Raw genomic sequence first — 16,397 nt, forward strand, 5'->3', positions numbered from 1 at the left:
GACATTACACATGAACATATGAGTGACCGAAGGGGAAGGGGTCACCGTGAGTATAAGAGAGCATGGGTGGATATGGGAGAAAAAACGAGGTGATGATGTGCAGTGCTCTCAAAGAACTGAAGGGAGGGGCACAATACACCAGAAACTGGGAGTCAGTTTCTCAGACAAGAAAATTGAAAGCTGAAGGAAAGGAATCAGCTTCTTTCAGCGTCTTTCCCTCGCGGTCCCCATGTGCTGTTTTTGTCTTTCCCTCGCGGTCCCCATGTACTGTCTTTCCCTCGCGGTCCCCATGTACTGTCTTTGTCTTTCCCTCGCGGTCCCCATATACTGTCTTTGTCTTTCCCTCGCGGTCCCTATGTGCTGTCTTTGTCTTTCCCTCGCGGTCCCCATGTGCTGTTTTTGTCTTTCCCTCGCGGTCCCCATGTACTGTCTTTCCCTCGCGGTCCCCATGTACTGTCTTTGTCTTTCCCTCGCGGTCCCCATGTGCTGTCTTTGTCTTTCCCTCGCGGTCCCCATGTGCTGTTTTTGTCTTTCCCTCGCGGTCCCCATGTACTGTCTTTGTCTTTCCCTCGCGGTCCCTATGTGCTGTCTTTGTCTTTCCCTCGCGGTCCCCATGTGCTGTTTTTGTCTTTCCCTCGCGGTCCCCATGTACTGTCTTTCCCTCGCGGTCCCCATGTACTGTCTTTGTCTTTCCCTCGCGGTTGTCAGCTCTTTCACGAGCCTCGATTCAGTATAGAAAAAAAAAAAAAAAAAAAAAAAAAAGCTTAGAATTGTAAAGGGCAGCCAAGTGTGTGATTTTGGAGGAACACATTTGACATGGGTGGGCTGGGGGAGGTTGTACGAATGAGAGGGTATGTGGAGTGAGACCAGAAATGAGGATATGGAAAACAGAGTCTACCAACCCATCGATGGTGGGTAATAGACTGATGTTGAGACTCGCCCCATTATGGGGCGAGTCATTTTCTGCCCCAGTTTTCGCCCCAGTCATTTTCCAATTATTTTTTTTGGGAAAAACTAAAAGTTAGGGGGAAAGGGGGAGACTTTTTAAAATCGCTTTATAGTGCCTGAGCCTTGTAACTGCACCCACTGAGGAAAGCTAATATTAAATTATCCCCGATTATTGTGTGTGTGTGTGTGTATTCATATTATAATAAATATAAATTTTCCTTAATAGGTGAGGGAAGTGTTTTAGGCACCCACAAAAAAATAGAAAAAAATGACGCCGGGTAACACGCTGCTAGTGCATTATAAAATACTAGCAATGGTACCCGGCAGCCCGGTCCTGTTCTAATCCTGTTGGCATTTTTAAGAAATCAAATTTTGGATTAAAAAAAAGAAAAAATTGTGGGGACTAATCACCTCTCCACACCCACTGAAGAATGGGATCGGAGATCATTTATTCTTACCTTTCACATAACTACAAAGGCACATAGCAGGCACTATAGAGCAAAGCAAAATTCCAAATTATTGTTTTTCGAAATTGTCAAAAAACTTTATTTGCTTAGAACACTCCACTCCACTCACTGATGAACCGCTGAAAGTTTGATGAATATCCGCCTGGCCATCTCGAAGAAAAATGGCGACACATAAACACATCGCTCCTATAGTTATAGATTTGACAGTAAGAGTGGTCTATCTAGTTCTAGTGAGATTGAATATATTTTCATGACTGGTAAATTGACAAGTCGTTTATTATTATTGACCGACAGAGTCACAAGAGACAAAATAATTCTTTCTCAGGCTGCTTAAGATGCAACTCAAATAAAAGGATTGACTTGTTCTTGATGCTGTGTCGTTGAACCCTTAAGAAAGCCATATTGCTCCAGACATTCAATTGATTTTCAATAAACCTCTCTGCCTTGACATTAAGATCAAGCCAAAAATAAAATTCTCTATACAGCTCTTCACTGAATTTTGATCCTCGTTTTTTATTTCACAGTCAAGATTCAATAACTGAAACCAGGCAAAAATATGTGACTTGTACGAGTAAAGTGCTTCATGCATCAAGCAGGACATACTTGGCAGTTCTACATACTTGGCGGCTCATGTTTACAAATAAGCCTCTCGCATTCCAAGAGCTTTCTTAAGCTTATTTATATTCTTCACATTTAATATTGTGGGATCAGCGGCAGTAGAATGGTAAAAACACAAATTACCTGAAATTTGGTTACGACCCTCCTTCCAAGGCTTCAGATACAGTATTATCGATTGACTATTGATGACAGATGAGTGATCAGTTACAGAAGTTGCATATTTTTTGCATATTGGTTGTTTTTGTGTGAACAGGTTCCCATTATATTAGACATTGTATAAAAATAATAATGAAAAAATAATTATTTATTTAATTGATCAACTGGAAGTATGTATGCTCTATAGTCTATAGGGTGTTTAGTGAACCAAGAACTTCATTCTAAATGGAGAGCTGATGTTTTGTTGTGCGTGCTGATGGATTCCTGTGAACATTCCGTGGAGGTAGCGGAAGAGAAACAGTAAGGTATTTCTGGATAATTAATACATGGGTTAAAGGATGACGATTCAGACGATTTGATGGAGATGTAGGAATGTGACACGGATGAAATTATTCGATTTTTGGTGAAGATTCGTATCCGGATGTGGATCGGAGAATTTTTAAGCGATTCTTCACCATTGAGATTCTTCACCATTTGATATCTCAAAAAGTTATGGACGGATTATGACAAAACTTGGTGGATGAGTTGGGTAGGTGACAAGAACAAGCCGATTCGAAGTTGGTTCATGTCCGAATCCAAATCTGGCCTATGAGTGGAATACAAAACGTAAATTGTTCAGCCTGGTGGAAGTATGCTCTCCACCAAGTGCCGTTCTCGTTTAATTTGGTATTTCCATGTGCTGGTTTCAGAGGATGGATCAGAACCCTCCGAGGTCTCAAGGTATCCACCTCCATGTGTTCGTATATATACAGTCACATGAAAAAGTAAGTACACCCCATGTAAAGTTTTGACTTTTTCAACATATTTCAACATACAGCTATTTGATCTTCATTTCAACAATATTGATAGATAAAGGTGATATAATATAACAAATGCCATGAAACATTTACATTTTGTAGTCCATTGTATAATTTAAAGAAACATAAATGCAAATTTCGCATGTGGAAAAAGTAAGTACACCCTTGGCTCCAATAGGTGGTATTGCCCCCTTTGGCAGAAACAACCTCAAGTAGGCGTTTCTTATAACCGTCTACCAGTCTCTGACATCGACTGGGAGAAATTTTTGCCCACTCCTCCATGCAGAATTCTTTCAGCTGTGCGATGTTTGAGGGGTTTCTTGCGTGCACAGCTCGTTTCAAATCCCCCCACAACATCTCGATGGGATTTAGATCCGGGCTTTGACTTGGCCATTCCAGAACCCTCCATTTCTTTCTTTTCAGCCATTCCTTGGTGGATTTACTGGTATGTTTAGGGTCATTGTCATGTTGCAAGGTCCACCTTCGGTTGAGCTTCAACTTGCCGACAGATGGCCTCACATTATCCTCAAGCACCCTCTGGTACAAAGAAGAATTCATAATGGATTCTATGATGGTGAGCTGCCCAGGCCCTGATGCAGCAAAGCTGCCCCAAACCATAATATTTCCACCACCATGCTTTACAGTTGGTATCAGGTTCTTGTGGTCAAATGCTACCTTTGGTTTTCGCCAAACATGTCTTCTGGTACTGTGGCCAAATAGCTCGACCTTTGACTCAACTGTCCAGAGCACATTGTTCCAGAAGTGCTGGTCTTTGCCATGGTGTTCATTGGCAAACTTTAGTCTTGCCCTGATGTTCTTTCTGGACAGCAAAGGTTTCCTCCTGGCACACCTCCCATGAATGAATATGAATGAATGATCGTTTTAAGGCCATTTTCCCCGCGAGAGCGGGGGTTAGCCTTGCGGGCCCCATGACAATCATGGTTCCCTGTTTGAGGCAATGTTTTTATGGCCGGATGCCCTTCCTGACGCCAACCGTTAGTCACCTCCTACGATGCGCAGGGATACGGTGTACCTATTCTAAACCAGGGTACACACCGGGATAAACACCTCCCATGTAGAACCGGGGTACACACCTCCCATGTAGATCAAATTTGTGCAGCCTCTTTCTAATGGTAGACTCGTGCACTTTGACATCAACAGTGGCAAGAGCTACCTGTAGGTCCCGTGATGACATTCTGGGGTTCTTAGAGACTTCTTTCAGCATCTTGCGGTCCGCTCTCGGGCTGAACTTGCTGGGGCGGCCTGGCCTGAACAAGTTGGCAGTTGTTTGGAATCTTCTCCACTTGTAGATGATCTTCCGGACAGTCAAATGATTGATTTCAAATTGTTTGGAGATCTTTTTAAATCCCTTCCCAGACTCGTAGGCATCTAAAACCTTCTTTCTGAAGGCCTCAGAGAGCTCTTTTGATCTCGGCATGGTGACGCCGCACACTTCAACAACAAAGAGCAAACCAAACTAAATGTCTGAGGTTTAAATAAGACAGGTTCCTCCAAGATCCTCTCTAACGATGTTCTAATCATTTGCACCTGCGCCGGTGCACCTGATTCTAATTTTAGGTATTTGAAGTAGTCATAAATGTAGGGGTGTACATACTTTTTCCACATGCGAAATTTGCATTTATGTATATTTAAATTATACAAAGGACTACAAAATGTAAATGTTTCATGATATTTGTTATATTATATCACCTTTATCTATCATTCTATCAATATTGTTGAAATGAAGATCAAATAGCTGTATGTTGAAATATGTTGAAAAAGTCAAAACTTTACATGGGTGTACTTACTTTTTCACGTGACTGTATATGCCAACACAAATATTTTTTTTAAGGAGTTCAACAAAACATATACATCATGGCCAAAAATATTGGCACCCTTGCACTTTTTTAAAATAACGCACCATTTCTTCCATAAAATTGTTGAAATTAAAAATCTCTGGGTATCCACATATGTATTTCTTTGGTTTGCAGTGAAACAAAACAAAAAAAGGTGAAAGAATTACTAAATCTTAGCTTATTCCACACAGAAATCCTAAAATGGCCTGGGCAATATTATTGGCACCTTTTAGAAGTTGTTGGAAATAATTACATTTCAAGCAGGTGATTCTCCTTTACTCTGGAATTGAACTCACCTGTAGTGATTTGCAGGTGCTTGCAATATAGAAATCACTCATTCAACCAGTTTGAAGAGAGAAAAAGAGTCATTCTGCTGTTTTGTGTCACTGTGTGTACCGCAATGAGCATGGAGAAAAGAAAAAAAACCACAGAATTGTCTGAGGAGGTTAGACACAAGATTGTAGGCAAGCATGGACAATCTCAAGGCTGCAAGTCTATCTCCAGAGATCTTGATGTTCCTGTGTCTGCCATACGCAATGTTATCAGGAAGTTTAAGGCCCATGGCACTGGAGCCATCCTCCCTGGATGTGGCCGCAAGAGAAAACTTGATCGAAGATTGCAGCGAAGGATTGTTCGAATGGTGGAAAGAGAACCTCAATCACCTGCCAAACAGATTCAAGATGACCTTGAGACACAAGGTACAACAGTTTAAACTCGCACCATCCGTCGCCAAGTCAATGAAAGAGGGTTATATCGTAGGAGACCCAGGACTAAGAGAGAGACGTAAGAAAGCTCGACTGAAGTTTTCCAAAACACATCTAAATAAGCCAAAATCCTTTTGGGAGAATGTCCTGTGAACAGATGAGACCAAAGTCCAGTTTTTTTGATAAAGCACATCATCTCTATGTTTACGGAAAACAAAATGAAGCCTTCAAAGAAAAGAACACCTTCCCTACAGTCAAACATGGAGGAGGTTCAGTGATGTTTTGGGGTTGCTGTGCTGCCTCTGGTACTGGGTGCCTTGAATGTGTGCATGGCATCATAAAATCAAGAGCTTACCAATACCAAGGCATTTTGGAGGGCAATGTTCAACCCAGTGTCAGAATGCTGGGTCTCCATCGAAGGTCATGGGTCTTGCAACAGGACAATGACCCCAAACACACTTCAAAAAGCACCCAGGAATGGTTCAAGACAAAACGCTGGACTGTTCTGAAGTGGCCATAATCATCGAGTCTAGATCTAAATCCCATTGAACACGTGGGGAGATTCTAAAATAGCAGTTGGGAGAAGGTACCCTTCAAATCTGGGAGAACAGGCGCAGGTTGCACAAGAAGAGTGGGCCAAACTGCCAGTAGAGAGGTTTAGGAAGCTCATTCATGGCTATAGGAAGTGATTGACTGCAGTTATTTTGTCCATAGGCTGTGATACCAAATATTAAGTCTGGGGTGCCAATAATTTTGTCAATGCCTTTTCTTTTTATTTTCTTATTTAAAAGGATATGTTAAGTTCTGAATGAAAAACAAAGGTTCTGTAATATTAACAGTGAAATCAAGAATTGTGGAGACCAAATACTTTTGTCAAATAAACTTGTTTTTCGAGAAAATTGTGAGTTATTTTAAAAAAGAACAAGGGTGTCAATATTTTTGGCCACTACTGTACATAAGTATAAGCTGACACCGAATTTTTTTCTCTCTACATTCTTGTTAATGTCATTTTTTGGAAGGCCATTTAAATGGCATAATCCAAAATGTATAAAACAGCTATACACGAGACGGGTTCCTAATACAGGTAATAGTAATCAACTGCACATTTTGATCATACCTGTTTCATCCAACACATAATTTGAGAAGCACAGAACATTCACATTCTCCGGAACCTCAACACTCACACAATGAAATTTCTTTCGGCAAGGAAACTTTAACCGAGATGTTCAATTCCACAAATCACAGCCGAATTCAGACTGATGTGGAATTACGTCACTCAATGTTCTGCATTATTATTGCATTAACTCAAAGCTCACACAAAGATACAATTTTATCAAATCGCAAGTGAAATCCTAACTCTCACCTGCATTTGGCTACTAGCTTTTCCTCAAAGCAAAAACCAGATTAAATTTATAAAATGATATTTACTTTTATTTCATCATTATCTCATTTTCACTTGAAATTATTGTTTGGAAATGGTACGCACCAAAATTAATAATAATGACTTGCACAAATGTCCCATAATTTTTATGCCAAAGGGGCCTTGTCTTGGCTTTATGGGCCCATGATTGGTTGTAAAAGGCGATGGAAAAAGCCGACTTGTTCTTTCAATATAGACCTGCTTTGTAATTGGGATGAATTGCAAGACCACACATCACATCAGCACCACACAAATTGCTGCCACACACACACACACACACACACACACACACACACACACACACACACACACACACACACACACACACACACACACACACACACCTTCACAAAGTGGATGTGATACTTGGTGTTTATGAAAACTCGAGTAGGCCCGAATCTTCATAGGTACTATTACTACAGTAACTGCCTGGAAATGGACATATCAGCAATCATGGACAAAAGACACTTTCACATTTATATTCAAAGTGAAGCAAGTGCCTTGTTCCTATGTTTGCTGAATTATTGGCTTGCATGCTTTTGCTAAAAAGAGGCTTAATCCTTCCTTTGTTCCTGATTAGGTCCCAACAAGTAGCAAAGAAGCGTTAGGTTAGTTAGTCTCAATCTTAGTGGCAGCGACTGGTGTGACACTGATTCTCTTTCAAAGTTTTCAGCAATCCTGTGCACTGTAACTATTTGTGATGTCCTTGAAGTTGCATTGCTGTCCATATTTATCAGTGGAGTTCTGCTGAGCCCGTTAACTGCCGAGGCAATCTTTTTTGCATGGTAATATAAGATGCAAAACTAACTACGAGTATATAAAAAGCCACTTCAGGACATCCTTACAGACTGCTTATCAGGCTTTTCAGGAAAGTTTCTGCAAATTGCATCCATGAAGGCACATAAATTGGGCACCCACTTGATTGCCCATAATTCATGCTGTCAGTCGTAGGAGAAGCATCCAGCAAGGTATGCCCCTCGGATGCGATTATAACTCTCGAAGCCTTGCGGTATGCACAAGCCCAAGGAATGATATTATTTCAGAATGTACCAAGTTTACATTGCATGTATTGTCGTTCTCCGCACCGGGCGTTCCATAACTCCCCTGCTGAAGTCTAGGCGAGGGGCTAGGTGTGTGGACATTATTTCAGTTATTATTCAGTTATTCAGATGTATTCAGTTATGAATCTTTTGATCAAGTTTGAACCACCTTTAGAGGCCATTTTTCCCTGCAGAGCAGGGGTTGGCCTTTTTTGAGCACCGTGGTCCACTTTTTGAAGCAATGTTTTGTGGCCGGATGCCCTTCCTGCCACCAATCCTGCAGGTTGCCTCTTGCGACACACAGGGAATTACCAGTAAACTGGTACTCAATTTGCCGACCGCGGAAGGATGACAGGCTGAGTCAACCCCCCTAGCGATAATTCAGCGATCGACCAGGATTCGAAGCCAGAAGCCTCGGATCCCAAGCCGCACCCTAACCGCTAAGCCAACACCAGGCTTCCTTTCGATCAAGTTTAAAAGATTGAATCAGATGAAATGTTTAGTTATTGGTGGAGGGAGTACAAATATCTGTGATTAGTGAACTATTTTGAGCATTCTCACGCACAACCACCTGCTACCACTTAAACAAACATTAAATGTGTCACAGCTCATTTGGGAGAATTTAGATGAGCATAGTGAATTGGATGTTAGTACTAGAAGTGTGCAAACAATCATTACATTTAAATTGAAATTCTAAATGGTTAGTTCAGGGTGGGTACCAAAGTTCTCCTAGTCTGGGCTATCGAAGGTGAGTATCAGCCCCATAGGCGTAGTGAAGGCATGGAGGACGGGGCGACCGCCCCAAGCACGAAGTGGATGAGGCACCAAATGATAACCCCTAAAAAAAACCTCATCATGCTCCATTTTTTGTGCAACACAACGAGCTCGTGAGAGCACGAGACGTAACTTTCAGAACTACGCTATACATTTTAAACTCTATGCTACGTGTCAATGTATCATGTCGATGTTTACGAACTTTATTCATCCGGTTTAACATTTTTCATTATTACTAATCACCTCCGCACAGTAAATAAATCCATGTAAGTAATTATTGGGCTGCTGGCTGTGTAAATCTCTTATTTTATCTAATTGTCTTGTGAATATATGAACAAATGAGGTTATGCATTCTGTAGTACCGAGATCGCCCATGATAGGAAGAAGGGTAAGAGGGGTTATAATGGTTAGACAGATATTTCGTAATTACATGTCGACCAGATCCAGATGTTTCAATCATATCCAGATCAGATTATGAGCCCAATTAGTGATGGGCAGGATCATGTGTCAAGTTAGTTCTTTAACTTCCTTGTCCCTAACTCTTTTCCTCTTGACGTCTTAGAATGGAATCCCCACTTTCTTATCATTTCACCCTCTTTATAATGTGTGCGGCCATCCGAGGAAAATTTTAATCAGTGCTCTTCCGGTTACTTATTACATAAATATATAAGGAAAATAAAATTCCATTTAAGTAAGAAAAATTACTTATTTGCTTTCATAACTTTACTTTTCTATCTTATTACACTTTGTTATATCAAGAAGGAAAAAAAGCAAAGAAGGCATTGGCACTCTAGGGGTCTGGACAGAAGGGTAAACATGGTGAGAGGCCTCCGCGAGTGTGTTGGGCTTGCAGGATTACCTCAAAATACGCACACTCACCTCAAAGCTGTATATCCTGGGTTCAAATCCTGACCAGGCTACATCCAAACTGTCATCCCATTGTTTCACTGTCGGAGTGATTCATCAGTTTGTGCAGGGCCCTCGGATGAATGTGAAGCTGGGTATCCCATCTGCCGACATTAGTTGGTGGGCATTAAAGATCCCACAATGCTCTTCAGAAAGAGAAGGGAAGCTTAGCCTTCCCGCTGAGCCCACTGGGGAAGCTTAGAGTTCTTTCATATGCCCCCCTTACCCCAATAAAAATTCCTGACCATACCAGTGCCTGTGGCTGTGGGGCGCTAGTATTGACCTTTGGCTCCAGGTCAGACCACTCAGACCACAAACCCTAACTATGCCACTGGTCAGACCTAAAAAGATCTGTGTATACTCTAGTTCTAGTCGAAATTGATTCTGAAGTTCTAATTTATCCTTAAGAGTTGTGACGAGTCACCTGGTGATTTCCATCTCTTTGGATCACTCAAAGAACACCATTCGTTTATGAATGGTGTATATTAAGTTTATGAACGAGGAAGATGTCAAAGCACATATCCTGAAATGGCAAGACGTAGTAGCATCAATGCACGACCACATCATTTGCAACACGTGTGTATGTTTTCCAGGGGAATACCTTGAGAAATTGCTGAAGTTTCCCCAACTTCCCTGTATTTTTTGATTCTTTAGAATGAAAGTCCATGCCATCCGTGAACTATTCGCATAGTATATGCTCAGGTGTACAGTCCATTGGGGACAACCACACAGTTTAATGATGCATTAGAACTTGTACAGAGGAAAGATTTGCATTGTGCATGATTTATAATCCCATCGACCATTCATATCCAGTTATTCCACAGGGAGCTATGAAGAGCCGGAATATCAGTCACAGATAGCGTTGGGATTTATAGTGTCGAATCTGGGTTTAAAAAATCATGGAACACACAAGCAGGAAGCACAGAACCATTTGATTCAAATCTCAACAGGTTTTCCTGTCCAATTTATATGAGCCCAGTGTGAGACGCCTTTGAAAAAGGCAATGAGCTTTGATTTTATCTGATTGGATCTCCAAGTGTAAGCTAACCAAGCTCATCATTCCAAAGGACATCAAAGATGTGTATGAATTAGGAAGTGTCTCAAAAGGAGAATTTAGATTTCAACCACAATTATTAATATTAAGGCTTAAACTCTTGCTCAATATTTGTGTGGGATAAGCAAGTTAAAATAATTTAATATAATCACATTTGACATCAAAATGAAAAGCACTGTATCAAAAAAATATCAAATGATTGATTGATTAATGACCATAAAAGTAAAACATCACATGCAGTATTTGTGGGATTACACAATGCTGTTTCCTGCTTCATCCTTCGCTCATCTTTGGGGCACTGCCCAGTCGAAAGTTCCTTGAGCTCCAGATATTTGAATAAAAATACATTCAGGTATTCACCCACACGTTTTTCTGAGTCATGTCTGCACTACCTCCAGCTTTCCATCACTTTCCCTTCATGTCTTTTCTAGTCGGAGGAAATGTGACTTCATCATCTTTAACACAAACGCTTCTCCCTCTCTCTCCATTTCTCTCCCAACCTCCCTCCCCTCACCATCCGCTTACCCCATACACTCACACTCACCGTTGCTGTGCTGACCACCGATGAAGGACAATTATCTGGATAGCCCTGTAATGTTTCATCCTCTGCCATGATTCAACGAACACTATAAAGGTGGTTGCATCTGCGCAGCAATTTGGAATTTGGCCAGAATGCTGAAGATAGTTCCCATAATCCATGCTCAAAGACATTATAGGATATTTAACATGCACGACACAATACTAGGAGGCGAGTACCCAGAATGATATCCATTTGGGGGATGGCACACTTATTAATGCAATATTTCTGCCACCAAATGATATCCAAAGAATGATATCCAAAAAAGGAACTTTTCTACAGCACGACTTGGTTCATCCTAAGAACACAAGGGTAGTCCAGCATGCACACGAGATTTTTTGAATGTCCCTTCTTTTCGATTCGACATTTTCTCTAGGCTATGGAATGTCCCTTCTTTTCTATAGTTTGCCACATGGCACATCCCATATAAAGGGGCCTTTTCTATGTCCCTGGCATTATTCACAATATACATTTTAAATACAAACAAAATTGTACAAGTCTTTATTCAAGACGATATAAAAGACTTGAAAAAAATATCCAACCCAGATGGGATTTGAACCTACACTCCCTAGTTTGGGGGTGTGATGCTTTATCCATTAGGCCAATAAGCCAGCACATTAGACTTGGGTAATAACATTTTGAAGAGTTATATAGTATGTATATATTTTTATATATTTATTTATGTCTATACATTTATGTATTTTAAATTTAAAGCAAAAACTATAGCACTTATGTGGAATTTGTTTCAAAAGCCATTAAGTAGACTGATTGGCCGATGTATATTCCAAGGTTCAGCAAGTTTCAATGTATAGCCCTTGAGATATTAGCGCCAACACATTTTTGGCGGATGGACGGACGGACAGACACCAACGTGATAGCGAGGGTTTCCGAAATAAAACTCAAGATTGTGGATACAGACGTTACTGAAATTTGGAACATATTACCTCAATGTACAAAGGATTTACTTCTGATATTTGCAGCCAATTTCGTCCAGTGGAAGCCGAGAAACGTATTTTCAGTCCCCATGTTGAAGCTGCATACAGAGCAACGATCCCTCATATAAAGAATGGAGTGTTTTGCACCTCCCTTTGATTCCCTTTTGGAAATGAGGAATAGTGTGTGTGTGTGTGTGTGTGTGTATGTATATGTGTGTATGTATGTGTGTGTGTGTGTGTGTGTGTGTGTGTGTGTGTGTATGTATGTGTGTGTGTGTGTGTGTGTGTGTGTGTGTGTGTGTGTGTGTGTGTGTGTGTGTGTGCCACGTATATGTGTATATGTGTATGCTTCCAAATTGTTGTTGATCGCTGCCAACTCCACATGAAGATGGGTTTGAAGAGATTTTGAGGTTTGAGGAGACCTACCAGGTCTCAAAGTATTCACCTCCGTTTGTGTCTGTGTGTGTTCACTGTCTATATGTTGCCATCACCTCTTCCATAACATATATTTTCAAGTGTGAGTCTTTTACAAATCCTATTTTTCACCAAAAGAATTACCTAATGCTGTCAGGCTGTTAAGTGTTTTCTCGGTTTTTCCTGTTCTGTATTGCAGTATAAATACATGTTCTTGTGTTGGGGTAGTGACAAGGAAGAGGAACGATGGGTTGTTGTTGTTGTTTTGCATTGGATTTTGCTGCAAAACATATTCCATTTCATCTCCTGTTCATCACGTCTGATGGCCGAGTGGGGTGCATCGACAACTCGCACAAACTGTGTTCAAATTAAAGTTCAATATGTTAACTTTGCCCAATTGAGCCACATCTTTCGTTAATAAAATCACCTGTCAGGTGTTGCCTAAAAAAGTGCATAAAAATTGATGAAAATGAAAAGCTTTGATATTCTCATTATTAGCCCCCGTTGGACTTGGTCCGGAACGAGGGCTTATGAATAGGTCCGAAACGAGGGTCTCGTCTGTCCATTTATCCGTGCGTGTCCGCAACCTTATGTCAGATGTATGGGCCGATTTTGTTCAAACTTGGTACAAAGATAATACATGATGGTATACAAAAGCACATCATTTTGTTTCGCGATGTGATCAAAGATGACCGACTGGCGGCCATTTTAGTTGTAAAAAATCCGATGTTGAACACGTCCTCAACCATTTCTCAGACATGCATTTACCGATCATATTCAAACTTTGCACACAGATAACTAATGATGGCTTACATATGCACCTCATTTTCTTTCAAGATCTGATCCAAGATGGCCGACTGGCAGCCATTTTAGTTGTTAAAAAACCAATATTGAACACGTCCTCAACTATTTCTTGGACATGCATTTACCAATCATATTCAAACAATGCACACAGATAAATAATTATGGCTTACATATGCACGTCATTTATTTTCGAGATCAGATCCAAGATGGCCGATTGGTGGCCATTTTGTTACTTAAACACGTCCTCAACCATTTCTCAGACATGCATTTACCGATCATATTCAAACTTTGCACACAGATAACTAATGATGGCTTACATATGCACCTCATTTTCTTTCAAGATCTGATCCAAGATGGCCGACTGGCAGCCATTTTAGTTGTAAAAAAACCCAATATTGAACACGTCCTCAACTATTTCTTGGACATGCATTTACCGATCATATTCAAACAATGCACACAGATAAATAATTATGGCTTACATATGCACGTCATTTATTTTCGAGATCAGATCCAAGAGGGCCGACTGGTGGCCATTTTGTTACTTAAACATGTCCCCAACCATTTCTCAGACATGCATTGACCGATTTTGTTCAAACTTGGCACAAAGACAATATATGAGTATACACATGCAGAAGATTTTGTTTTGTAATCTGACCAAAGATTACCGACTGACGGGCATAACTCCATACAGAAAAATTACTAAAACCATGGGGGGGGGGGGGGGGGGGGGGGGACATGACATTTTATGTCTTTTTCTTCTTGTTTCTGATGTCAACTTAACATTTAGCTCTCGACATGGTGAAGTTTTCTAAATTTGATGAATCTACCCAAATTTTCCGTCACTGTGACGTTTTTTTTCTCCGAATAACTCCTCTACTGTTCTTGAACTGATCTGATTATGCTGATCCAAGGCTCAAATCTATACACAGTGTTGTTACATGTCCAATTATTATTTGTAGTCGTATGTACAAGCTCTGCTGTAAGCTTTAGACACGTTAGCAAAATAATAGAGCATGCTCTCCTCTTGATGTACGAGTATATAAGGTTATGTTTGTAGCTGTTAAAGTGATGCATTATACAGTAGAAAATCATATACAGTATATATATATCCCGTAAGAAGTAGAGGATGCACATTACTTTTGGATACATAGGATGTACATTAAAACAATAGGTTGGTGTTTGATTTGAAATTTTAATTCATTATTTGATTGTGAAGGGGTCATTCTGCAGTTGTTTTGTTATCTATGAGCTGCTCAATCCTGGTTGGAACACAAGTGATTTCTGATATGATGAAAATAGTCCACTAGTGCTGTGACATTGGAGGGATAACACCATGGCTAATACCATCGTTAAATTCCCAATTTATTGCTGTAAGGATGTTATTATTACCTCCATTACCGAAGGTGGACAAAGGTTATGTTTTCATCAGGGAACATGTCATATATTTTGCAAAAAAGCATTAACCACAAATGCCAATAGGCTAATACCATGGTTAAATTCGAAATTTGTTGTTCGCAAAGATGTTATTGTTACCTCCGTTACCGAAGGTGGACAGGCTATATTTTCAGACCTGTATGTCTGTCTGTGAGCAGGACATCACAAAAGGTTAGGGACGTGTTGCGGATTCAGCCGTAATTTGGTGGACACGGTGGGTGTGACAAGGATGAATTGATTATATTTTGGTGAACATCCGGATCCTGATACAACGGTATAATTTTTTCAGTGATTCTTCATCGTTGGGAGAGGAGATAAGGCCAAAAACTATATAATCATACAATTAATATCTCAAAAAGTTATGAACGGATTCGGACAACAAACTTGGTCGACAGATTGGGTGTAGGACAAATTGATTCAACTTTGAAGATATCGATCCAGATCATGATACGAGATTTTTTTTCTTTTTCAAGTAATCCTTCACGACTGCGAGATTGGACCAAAAACGATATACAGCACAATATCTCAAAAAGCTTTGAACGGATTATAACAAAACTTGGTGGATGAGTTGGTTAGGTGACAAGACCAAGCTGATGAGATTTTGGTTCAGTTCTGGATGGGACACAAAACTATACGATCTGGCACATCAGTGGGTACAAGACGTAAACTGTTCAACCTAGAGGAGGCATACACTCTACCGAGTGCCTTTCTTGTCACTCTCACTCCAAAGGGGATGCAAGACTATTGCAATGCCCGTGTGAGTGTGTGTGTGTGTGTGTGTGTGTGTACGTGTGTGGTGTGTTTGTGTCTGTGTGTGTGTCTATATATACAGGGTGAATCAAAAGTAGTGCCCGTGCCCGATTTCTGTTTTTTCGGCTGTCAGATTCTTTCTGGGATGTCATGTTGTTAATAATTGTCTTGCAGATTATTAATTTTCTTAAAATTTTTTTTGTTTGTTTTTGTTTTGCAGGTTATTGCTGAGAGTTTGGAAAGTTAGGGAAGTTGCACCAAATTGGACCATGAATTACATTTCAATGAATCAACGCATTGTGGTCGTACCATTCAGGAATTGAAGGCTCAAATCACTGCAAAGTTTGAGGAAATTGATATCGAACTCTTCAAGCGTGTGTGCCACTCTGTGCCTGCTCGGCTGCAATTGTGCATCGATCACGAGGGAGGGCACTTTGAAAATTGCAAGTAAAACAGCTTGGTACACTTCCGTAATAATTTCCCCCCGAATAAATGGTTAGATAAACATGTCATTCATTTATTTCTACCTTCTTGTACACTGTAATACAAATGCCAAACAAACAATCAACTGACATAAATATACAGTCATGTGAAAAAGTAAGTACACCCCATGTAAAGTTTTGACATTTTCAACATATTTCAACATATAGCTATTTGATCTTCATTTCAACAATATTGATAGATAAAGGTGATATAATATAACAAATATCATGAAACATTTACATTTTGTAGTCCATTGTATA

General features: G+C 40.3%; 1 protein-coding gene across 2 annotated transcripts in view; it reads right to left on the reverse strand.

Moving 5' to 3' along the window:
* TMTC2 (transmembrane O-mannosyltransferase targeting cadherins 2) overlaps nt 1-16,397 on the reverse strand; it is a 253,470-nt gene that overhangs the window by 26,635 nt on the left and 210,438 nt on the right. The gene's annotated exons all lie outside the window — the stretch shown is intronic.

This window comes from Myxine glutinosa, chromosome 1 (assembly GCF_964187855.1).
Source record: "Myxine glutinosa chromosome 1, kmMyxGlut1.1, whole genome shotgun sequence".
Taxonomy (NCBI): Eukaryota; Metazoa; Chordata; class Myxini; order Myxiniformes; family Myxinidae; genus Myxine; species Myxine glutinosa.